This window comes from Loxodonta africana, chromosome 4 (genome assembly GCF_030014295.1).
Source record: "Loxodonta africana isolate mLoxAfr1 chromosome 4, mLoxAfr1.hap2, whole genome shotgun sequence".
Taxonomy (NCBI): domain Eukaryota; kingdom Metazoa; phylum Chordata; class Mammalia; order Proboscidea; family Elephantidae; genus Loxodonta; species Loxodonta africana.
In genome coordinates, this window is record NC_087345.1 from 53664540 (window position 1) to 53675070 (window position 10531).

Below are 10531 nucleotides of genomic sequence, written 5' to 3' on the forward strand. Positions count from 1 at the left end.
GTAACAGGATCTATAAAATATTATTCATAAGTGGAAGTGTAGGGTACCCAAAGTTGTAATTTGGTGCCGTCAAGTGGGTTCCCACTAACTGTGAGCCTATGTACAACAGAATGAAACACTGCCTGGTCCTGTGCCATCCTCACAGTCGTTGCTATGCTTCTGCCCATCGTTGCAGCCAGTGTCAATCCATCTCACTGAGAGTCTTTCTCGCTTTCACTGACCCTCCAATTTACCAAGCATGATGTCCTTCTCCAGGGACTGATCTCTCCTGATAACATGTTCAAAGTATGTGAGATGAAATCTCACCATCCTCAGTTCTAATGAGCTGTACTCCCTCCAAGACAGACACGTTCCTTCTTCTGGCAGTCAGTGGTATATTCAACATTCCAACACCATGATTCAAAGGTATCAATTCTTCCTTATTCATTGTCCACCTTTTGCATGCATATGAAACAATTGAAAGACCATGTCTTAGGTCAGGCGCAACCTAGTACTCAGTGACATCTTTGCTTTTGAACACTTTAAAGAGGGCTTTTGAATCATATTAGCTCAAGGAAATATGTTTCTTGATTTCTTGACTGTGGCTTCCACGGCCATTGATTGTGGATCCAAGTAAAATGAAATCCTTGACAACTTCAATATTTTCTCCGTTTATCATGATGTAGCTTATTGGTCCAGGTGTGAGGATTTTTGTTTTCTTTATGCTGAGGTGTAATCCACACTGAAGGCTGTAGTCTTTGATCTTCGTCAGTAAGTGCTTCAAGTCCTCTTCACTTTCAGAAAGCAAGATTGTGTCATTTGCACATCACAAGTTGTTAATGAGTCTTCCTCCAATCCTCATGCCTCATTCTTCTTCATATAGTCCAGTTTCTTGGATTATTTGCTTAGCCTACAGATTGAATAAGTATGGTGAAAGGATATGACCCTGAAGCACATCTTTCCCGATTTTAAACCATGCAGTATCCCATTATTTTGTTTGAACAAAAGTCTGGCAGTCTATGCAGGTTCTGCATGAGCACAATTAAGTCTTCTGGAATTTCCTTTCTTCACGATGTTATCTATCATTTGTTATAACCCACACTGTCAAATGCCTTTGCATAGTCAATAAAACACAGGTTAATATCTTTCTGGCATTCTCTGCTTTCAGCCAAGATCCATCTAACATCAAAAATAATATCACTAGTTCCGTGTCCTCTTCTGTATCCAGCTTGAATTTCTGGCTGTTACGTGTCAATGTACTGCTCCAGGCACCACTCCTGGAGTGGCAGCAGCAGACTGATACTAGCATTTGGTCACAGTTTCCTCAGGGAGAAACAGCAAGCCACACAGCCTACTCACACCTCCAGAACCTAAGAAGAACGGGGCTCTCAGTAAAAGCTAAGTACTTGTGTATATTTTACTGTGTCCCCCCACCCCCAAGCCAGCTTCAGCAGTTGAATTCCCTGGGCCTGAGATAGGCCCTATTGAGCACTTCAAGCCATCCTCCTGGCCTTAGAGAAGGAAGAAATTTGCAATTGGGGGAAATGATAATTTGCCAGCTCCACTAACCAGGGGAGGTCAGGACAGAAGTGGCTCCTGTCTAGGCATAAAAGGTCCTTGGACTTTAGCACCTTTCCCTTCTGCATGGACCTGTGTGGGCCTATTTCAGGAGAATAGGCCCTTGTTGGCAGACTCCAACCATTTCAGCTGTGCAGTGGAGAGGTGGGTGTTTGATGTTTGACATTGCTTTGCCAATAAAACAAGGTCCTTACCTACCCACATCAGGGACCTAAGGACGGGTAGTTTCACTCAGGTCACCCAGCCACAGTGACAGGGGTCCAAGGATAACTGGTACCTCCCAATCCTTACAACCAAAACTTTGGGTGCCCATGGTCCATCTGCAGAACCCACCCACCTGCATGCTCTAGGGAACAGGGACCCACTTTCCTCAGAGACACTTGGGGGTTGGTCCTCAGCCCCCTGCCTTGTTCAGATGATGATCCCCTGCTGCAATCAGATACTGGTACATACACCAATCACCTCTGCCCCTCTAAGACTATAGGACAGAGCCTGTACCACACACTTGATGATCAGCTACCTGGAAATCTGAGCTGAATTCATAAAAGAAAAGTAAATAGACTCCTAGACTGATATACCTGAAAACAGCTCTAACCATCTGGGGACAGGACGTCAGAACTCCAAAGGTGAAAATCATCAAGCGAGCTCACTCAAACAACCCACTTGGGTATATCAAAACAAAAAAAAGCAAGAAGCTGAGACACAGTAAGCAAGCATAAACTAATAAAATAACTTATTGATGGCTCAGAGACAATAGTCAATATCAAGTCATATATAGAAACAGACCATGGTCACCTCAACAAGCTCTCAAAACAAAGAATCCAGGGATCTTCTAGACAAAAGTGCATTCCTGGAATTACCAGATGCAGAATACAAAAGTTTAATATACAGAATCCTTCAAGACATCAGGAAAGAAATGAGGCAATACGCAGAACAAGCCAAGGAACACACAGATAAAGCAATTGAAGAACTTAGAAAGATTATTCAGGAACATAATGAAAAATTTAATAAGCTGGAAAAATCCATAGACAGACAGCAATCAGAAATTCAGAAGATTAACAATAAAATTACAGAATTAAACAGCTCAACAGAAAGTCAGAGGAGCAGAACTGGGCAAGTAGAAGCCAGAATTTCTGAACTTGAAGATAAATCACTTGTCACTAATATATTTGAAGAAAAATCAGATAAAAGAATTTTTTTTTTTTTTAAATGAAGAAACCTTAAGAATCATGAAGAACTCTATCAAGAGAAATAACCTACAAGTGATTGGAGTACCAGAACAGGGAGGGATAACAGAAAATACAGAGAGAATTATTGAAGATTTATTGGCAGAAAACTTCCCTGATATCGTGAAAAATGAGAAGATATCTATCCAAGACGCCCATTAAACTCCACATGAGGTAGATCTTAAAAGAAAGTCACCAAGATATAAACAAACTTGCCAAAACCAAAGACAAAGAGACAATTATAAGAGCAGCGAGGGATAAACAAAAAGTCACCTACAAAGGAGAGCCAATAAGAACAAGCTCGGACTACTCTGCAGAAACCAACCAGACAAGAAGGCAATGCGATGACATATTTAAATAATTGAAGGAAAAAAAAAATTGCCTGCCAAGAATCATATATCCAGCAAAACTGTCTCTTAAATATGAAGGTGAGATTAAGACATTTCCATATAAACAGAAGTTTAGGGAATTCGTAAAAACCAAACCGAAACTAAAAGAAATACTAAAGGGAGTTCTTCGGTTAGAAAATCATTAATATCAGATATCATCCCAAGACTAGAAAACTCGGCAGAGCAACCAGAAGTCAACCCAGACAGGGAAATTCAAAAAAACAAAGCAAGATTATTTAAAAGAAAAAAAAAAAACTCAAAACAGGGTAACAGCAATGTTATTACATAAAAGAAGACAACATCAAAATAATAAAGAGGGACTGAGAAATGTAAGCATACACCTTCCATGTGGAGAGGAAGATATGGCGATCCAAAGAAATAAAAGTTAGGTTTAATTTTAGAAAAATAGGGGTAAATAATAAGATAACCACAAAGGAGACAAACTATCCTACTCATCAAAATAAAAGAAAAGAAAAAAATAGAGACTCAGCAGAAACAAAATCAACAACAACAAATTTGAGGAAAGGACAATATATAACCTACTGAGCACATAAAATTAAGTGGGGAAAAGAAACTGCCAACAACGCACAAAAAAAGACATCAAAATGATAGCACTAAATTCATACCTATCCATAATTACGCTGAATGTAAATGGACTAAATGCACCAATAAAGAGACAGAGAGTGGCAGAATGGATTAAAAAACAAGATCCGTCTATATGCTGCCTCCAAGAGACACACCTTAGGCTTAGAGACACAAAGTAAAACTCAAAGAATGGAAAAAAATATATCAAGCAAACAACAAACAAAAAAGAGCAGGAGTGGCAATATTAATTTCTGACAAAATAGACATTAAAGGTAAATCCATCATAAAGGATAAGGAAGGACACTATATAATAATTAAAGGGACAATACTCCAAGAAGATATAACCATATTAAACATTTATGCACCCAATGACAGGGCTGCAAGATACATAAAACAAACTCTATCAGCATTGAAAAGTGAGATAGACAGCTCCACAATAATAGTAGGAGACTTCAATACACCACTTTCGGGGAAGGACAGGACATCCAGAAAGAAGCTCAATAGAGACATGGAAGATCTAAATGCCACAATCAACCAACTTGACCTTGTAGACATATACAAAACCCTCCACCCAACAGCAACCAAGTATACTTTCTTTTCCAGTGCACATGGAACATTCTCTAGAATAGACCACATATTAGGTCATAAAGCAAGCCTTAGCAGAATCCAAAACATTGAAACATCTTCTCTGACCATAAGGCCACAAAAGTGTAAATCAATAACAGGAAAAGCAGGGAAAAGAAATCAAACACTTGGAAACTGAACAATACCCTGCTCAAAAAGACAAGATTAGAGAACACATTAAGGATGGAATAAAGAAATCCATAGAATCCAATAAGAATGAAAACACTTCCTATCAGAACTTTTGGGACACAGCAAAAGTGGTGCTCAGAGGTCAATTTATGTCAATAAATACACTCACACAAAAAAAAGAAAGGGCCAAAATCAAAGAATTATCCCTAGGGCTTGAACAAATAGAGAGCAACAAAAGAAACCCTCAGGCATCAGAAGAAAACAAATAATAAAAATCAGAGCTGAACTAAATGAAATAGAAAACAAAAAAAAGCAATTAAAGAGTTAACAAGACCAAAAGCTGGTTCTTTGAAAAAATCAACAAAATTGATAAATCACTGGCCTAGTGACAAAAGAAAAACAGGAGGAGAAGCAAATAACTCAAAGAAGAAATGAGTTGGGCGATATTACAATGAACCCAACTGAAATTAAAAGAATCATATCAAATTACTATGAAAAATTGTACTCTAACAAATTTGAAAACCTAGAAGAAATGGTTGATTTCCTAGAAACACACTACTTACCTAAACTAACACAAACAGAGGTAGAACAACTAAATAGACCCATAACAAAAGAAGAGATTGAAAAGGTAATAAAAAACACTCCCGACAAAAAAAAAAAAAAAGCCCTGGCAAGGACGGCTTCACAGCAGAGTTCTTCTACCAAACTTTCAGAGAAGAGTTAACACCACTACTACTAAAGGTATTTCAGACCATAGAAAAGGATGGAATACTCCCAAACTCATTCTATGAAGCCACCATATCCCTGATACCAAAACCAGGTAAAGACACCACAAAAAAGAAAATTACAGACTTTTATCCCCCACAAATGTAGATGCAAAAATCCTCAACAAAATTCTAGCCAATAGAATTCAACAACATTGAAAAAAAATAATTCACCATGAGCAAGTGGGATTCATACCAGGTATGCAGAGATGGTTCAACATTAGAAAAACAATTAATGTAATCCACCACATAAATAAAACAAAAGACAAGAATCACATGATTTTATCAACTGATACAGAACGGCATTTGACAAAGTTCAACACCCATTCATGATAAAAACTGTCAGCAAAATAGGAACAGAAGGAAAATTCCTCAACTTAATAAAGGGCATTTATACAAAGTCAACAGCCAATATCATCCTAAAAAGAGAGAGCCTGAAAGCATTTCCCCTGAGAACAGGATCCAGACAAGGATGTCCTTTATCACCGCTCTTATTCAACATTGTGCTCAAGGTCCTAGCCAGAGCAATTAGGTTAAATAAGGAAGTAAAGGGGCATCCAGATTGGCAAGGAAGAAGTAAAATTACCTCTATTTGCAGACGACATTATCTTATACACAGAAAACCCTAAGGAATCCTCAAGAAAACTACTGAAACTAATAGAAGAGTTCAGCAGAGCATCGGGATACAAGATAAACATACAAAAATCAGTTGGATTCCTCTGCCCCAACAAAAAGAACATCGAGCAAAGCATTACTGAAAAAGAAGAAGAAAGTGGGAGGCCTCACTCTACCTGATTTCAGAACCTATTATACAGCTACAGTAGTCAAAACATCCTGGTACTGGTACAACAACAGGCACATAGACCAATGGAACAGAATTGAGAACCCAGATATAAATCCATCTACGTATGAGCAGCTGATATTTGACAAAGGACCAGTGTCAGTCAATTGGGGAAAAGATAGTCTTTTTAACAAATGGTGCTGGCATAACTGGATATCCATTTGCAAAAGAATGAAACAGGACCCATACCTCACACCATGCACAAAAACTAACTCCAAGTGGATCAAAGACCTAAACATAAAGACTAAAATGATAAAGATCATGGAAGAAAAAATAGGGACAACCTAGGAGCCCTAATACAGGGCATAAGCAGAATACAAAACATTACCAAAAATGATGAAGAGAAACCCGATAACTGGGAGCTCCTAAAAATCAAACACCTATGCTCATCTAAAGACTTCACCAAAAGAGTAAAAAGACCATCTACAGACTAGGAAGGAATATTCAGCTATGACATCTCAGACCAGCGCCTGATCTCTAAAATCTACATGATTCTGTCAAAACTCAACCACAAAAAGACAAACAACCCAATCAAGAAGTGGGCAAAGGATATGAACACACATTTCACTAAAGAAGATATTCAGGCAGCCAACAGATACATGAGAAAATGCTCCCGATCATTAGCCATTAGAGAAATGCAAATTAAAACTACGATGAGATTCCATCTCACACCAACTAGACTGGCATTAATCCAAAAAAACACAAAATAATAAATGTTGGAGAGGCTGCGGAGAGATTGGAACTCTCATACACTGCTGGTGGGATTGTAAAATGGTACAACCACTTTGGAAATCCATCTGGCGTTATCTTAAACAGTTAGAAATAGAACTACCACACAACCCAGAAATCCCACTCCTCGGAATATATCCTAGAGATTCAAGAGCCTTCACACAAACAGATATATGCACACCCATGTTTATTGCAGCTCTGTTTACAATAGCAAAAAGCTGGAAGCAACCAAGATGTCTGTCAACGGATGAATGGGTAAATAAATTGTGGTATATTCACGCAATAGAATACTACGCATCGATAAAGAACAGTGATGAATCTCTGAAACATTTCATAACATGGAGGAATCTGGAAGGCATTATGCTGAGCGAAATGAGTCAGAGCCAAAAGGACAAATATTGTATAAGACCACTATTATAAGATCTTGAGAAATAGAAAAAACTGAGAAGAACACATACTTTTGTGGTTACGAGGTGGGGAGGGAGGGAGGGAGGGAGAGGGTTTTTTATTGATCAATCAGTAGATAAGAACTGCTTTGGGCGAAGGGAAAGACAACACTCAATACAAGGAAGGTCAGCCTAATTGGACTGGACTAAAAGCAAAGAGGTATCCGGGATAAAATGAAAGCTTCAAAGGTCAGCGGAGCAGGGGCTGGGGTCTGGGGAACTTGGTTTGAGGGGACTTCTAAGTCAATGGGCAAAATAATTCTATTATGAAAACATTCTGCATCCCACTTTGAATTGTGGTGCCTGGGGTCCTAAATGCCAACAAGTGGCCATCTAAGATGCATCAATTGGTCTCAACCCACCTGGAGCAAAGGCAAAGGAAGAACACCAAGGTCACACGACAACTAAGAACCCAAGAGACAGAAAGGGCCACATGAACCAGAGACCTACATTATCCTGAGACCAGAAGAACTAGTTGGTGCCCGGCCACAATCGATGTCTGCCCTGTCAGGGAGCACAACAGACAACTCCTGAGGGAGCAGGAGAACAATGGGATACAGACCCCAAATTCTCATAAAAAGACCATACCTAATGGTATGACTGCGACTAGAGGAATCCGGGAGACAACGCTCCCCAGAACTTCTGATGGCACAGGACAGGAACCATCCCCGAAGACAACTCATCAGGCATGAAAAGGACTGGTCAGTGGGGGGGGGAGAGATGCTGATGAAGAGTGAGCTAATTAAATCAGGTGGACACTGGAGAGTGTGTTGGCAACTCTTGACTGGAGGGGGGATGGGAAGATAGAGAGAGAGGGAAGATGGCAAAATCAGCACAAAATGAGAGACTGAAAGGGCTGACTCAATAGGGGGAGAGCAAGTGGGAGAAGGGAGTAAGATGTATGTAAACCTACATGTGACAGACTGATTGGAATGGTAAATGTTCACTTGAAGCTAAATAAAAGTTAATTAAAAAAAAAAAAAGAACATCAAAGAGGAAATCACCAAATCAATATCATTTACTGTAGCCCCCAAGAAGATAAAATACTTAGGAATAAATCTTACCAGAGGTGTAAAAGACTTGTACAAAGAAAACTACAATACACTTCTGCAAGAAACCAAGAGAGACCTACATATATGGAAAAACATACCTTGCTCATGGATAGGAAGACTTAACATTATAAAAATGTCTATTCCACCAAAAGTGATCTATACATTTAATGCAATTCTGATCCAAATTCCAAAGACATTCTTTAATGAGATGGAGAAACAAATCACCAACTTCATATGGAAGGGAAAGAAGCCCCTGATAAGTAAAGCATTACTGAAAAAGAAGAACAAAGTGGGAGGCCTTACTCTACCTGATTTTAGAACCTATTATACCGCCACAGTAGCCAAAACAGCCTGGTACTGGTACAACAACAGATACATAGACCAATGGAAAAGAATTGAGAATCCAGACATAAATCCATCCACATATGAGCAGTTAATATTTGACAAAGGCCCCAAAACACTTGAACGGGGAAAAGACGGTCTTTTTAACAAATCGTGCAGTCATAACTGGATATCCATCTACGAAAAAATGAAACAAGACCCATGCCTCACTCCATGCACAAAAATGAGCTCAAAATGGATCAAAGACCTAAATATAAAATCTAAAATGATAAAAATCATGGAAGAAAAAATAGGGACAATGTTAGGAGCCCTAATACATAGCATAAACAGTATACAAAACATTAATAACAATGCAGAAGGAAAACTAGATAATTGGGAGCTCCTAAAAATCAAACACCTAAGCTTATTCAAAGACTTCACCCAAAGAGTAAAAACACTACCTACAGACTGGGAAATAGTTTTTAGCAATGACATTTCTGATCAGCACCTGAACTTTAAAAACTACATGATATTGAAAAAACTCAACTACAAAAAGACAAATAACCCAATTAAAAAAATGGGCAAAAGATATGAACACACACTTCACTAAAAAAGACATTCAGGTAGCTAACAGATACATGAGGAAATGCTCATGATCATAAGCCATTAGAGAAATGTATATCAAAACTACAATGAGATTTCATCTTACTCCAACAAGGTTGGCATTAATCCAAAAAACACAAAATGATAAATGTTGGAGAGGCTGTGGAGAGAATGGAACACTTATACACTGCTGGTGGGAATGGAAAATGGTACAACCACTTTGGAAATCGATTTGGTGCTTCCTTAAAAAGCTAGAAGTAGAACTTCCATACTATCCTCAATTCCACTCCTCGGAATATATCCTGGAGAAATAACCGCCTTTACACGAACAGATATATGCACCAAAAAAAAAAACCAAACCCACTGCTGTCGAGTCGATTCCAGCTCACAGGATACTATACGACAGATTAGAGCTGTCCCATAGAGTTTCCAAGGAGCACCTGGCAGATTTTAACTGCCGATGTCTTATTGTTAGTAGTTGTAGCACTTAACCACTATGCCACCAGGGTTTCCAGATATATGCACACCCATGTTTATTGCAACACTTTTTACAATAGCAAAAAGATGGAAGCAACCAAGGTGCCCATCAACAGATGAATGGATAAATAAATTATGGTATATTCACTCAGTGGAATACTACGCATTGATAAAGAACAGTGAGGAATCTGTAAAACATTTCATAACATGGAGGAACCTGGAAGGCATTATGCTGAGTGAAATTAGTCAGTTGCAAAAGGACAAATATTGTATAAGACCACTATTATAAGAACTTGAGAAATAGTTTAAACTGAGAAGAAAACATTCTTTTGTGGTTATGAGAGGGGGGAGGGAGGGGAGGTGGGAGCGGGTATTCACTAATTAGATAGTAGATAAGAACTACTTTAGGTGAAGGGAAAGGCAACACACAATATGAGGGAGGTCCGCACAATTGGACTATACCAAAAGCAAAGAAGTTTCCTGAATAAACTGAATGCTCCGAAGGCCAGCGTAGCAGGTGCAGGGGTTTGGGAACCATGGTTTCAGGGGACATTTAAATCAACTGGCGTAATAAAATCTATTAAGAAAACATTCTGCATCCCATTTTGAAGAGTGGCGTCTGGGATCTTAAACACTAGCAAGTGGCCATCTAAGATGCATCAATGAGTCTCAATCCACCTGGATCAAAGGAGAATGAAGAACACCAAGGTCACACGATAACTATGACCCCAAGAGACAGAAAGGGCCACATGAACCAGAGACTACATCATCCTGAGATCAGAAGAACT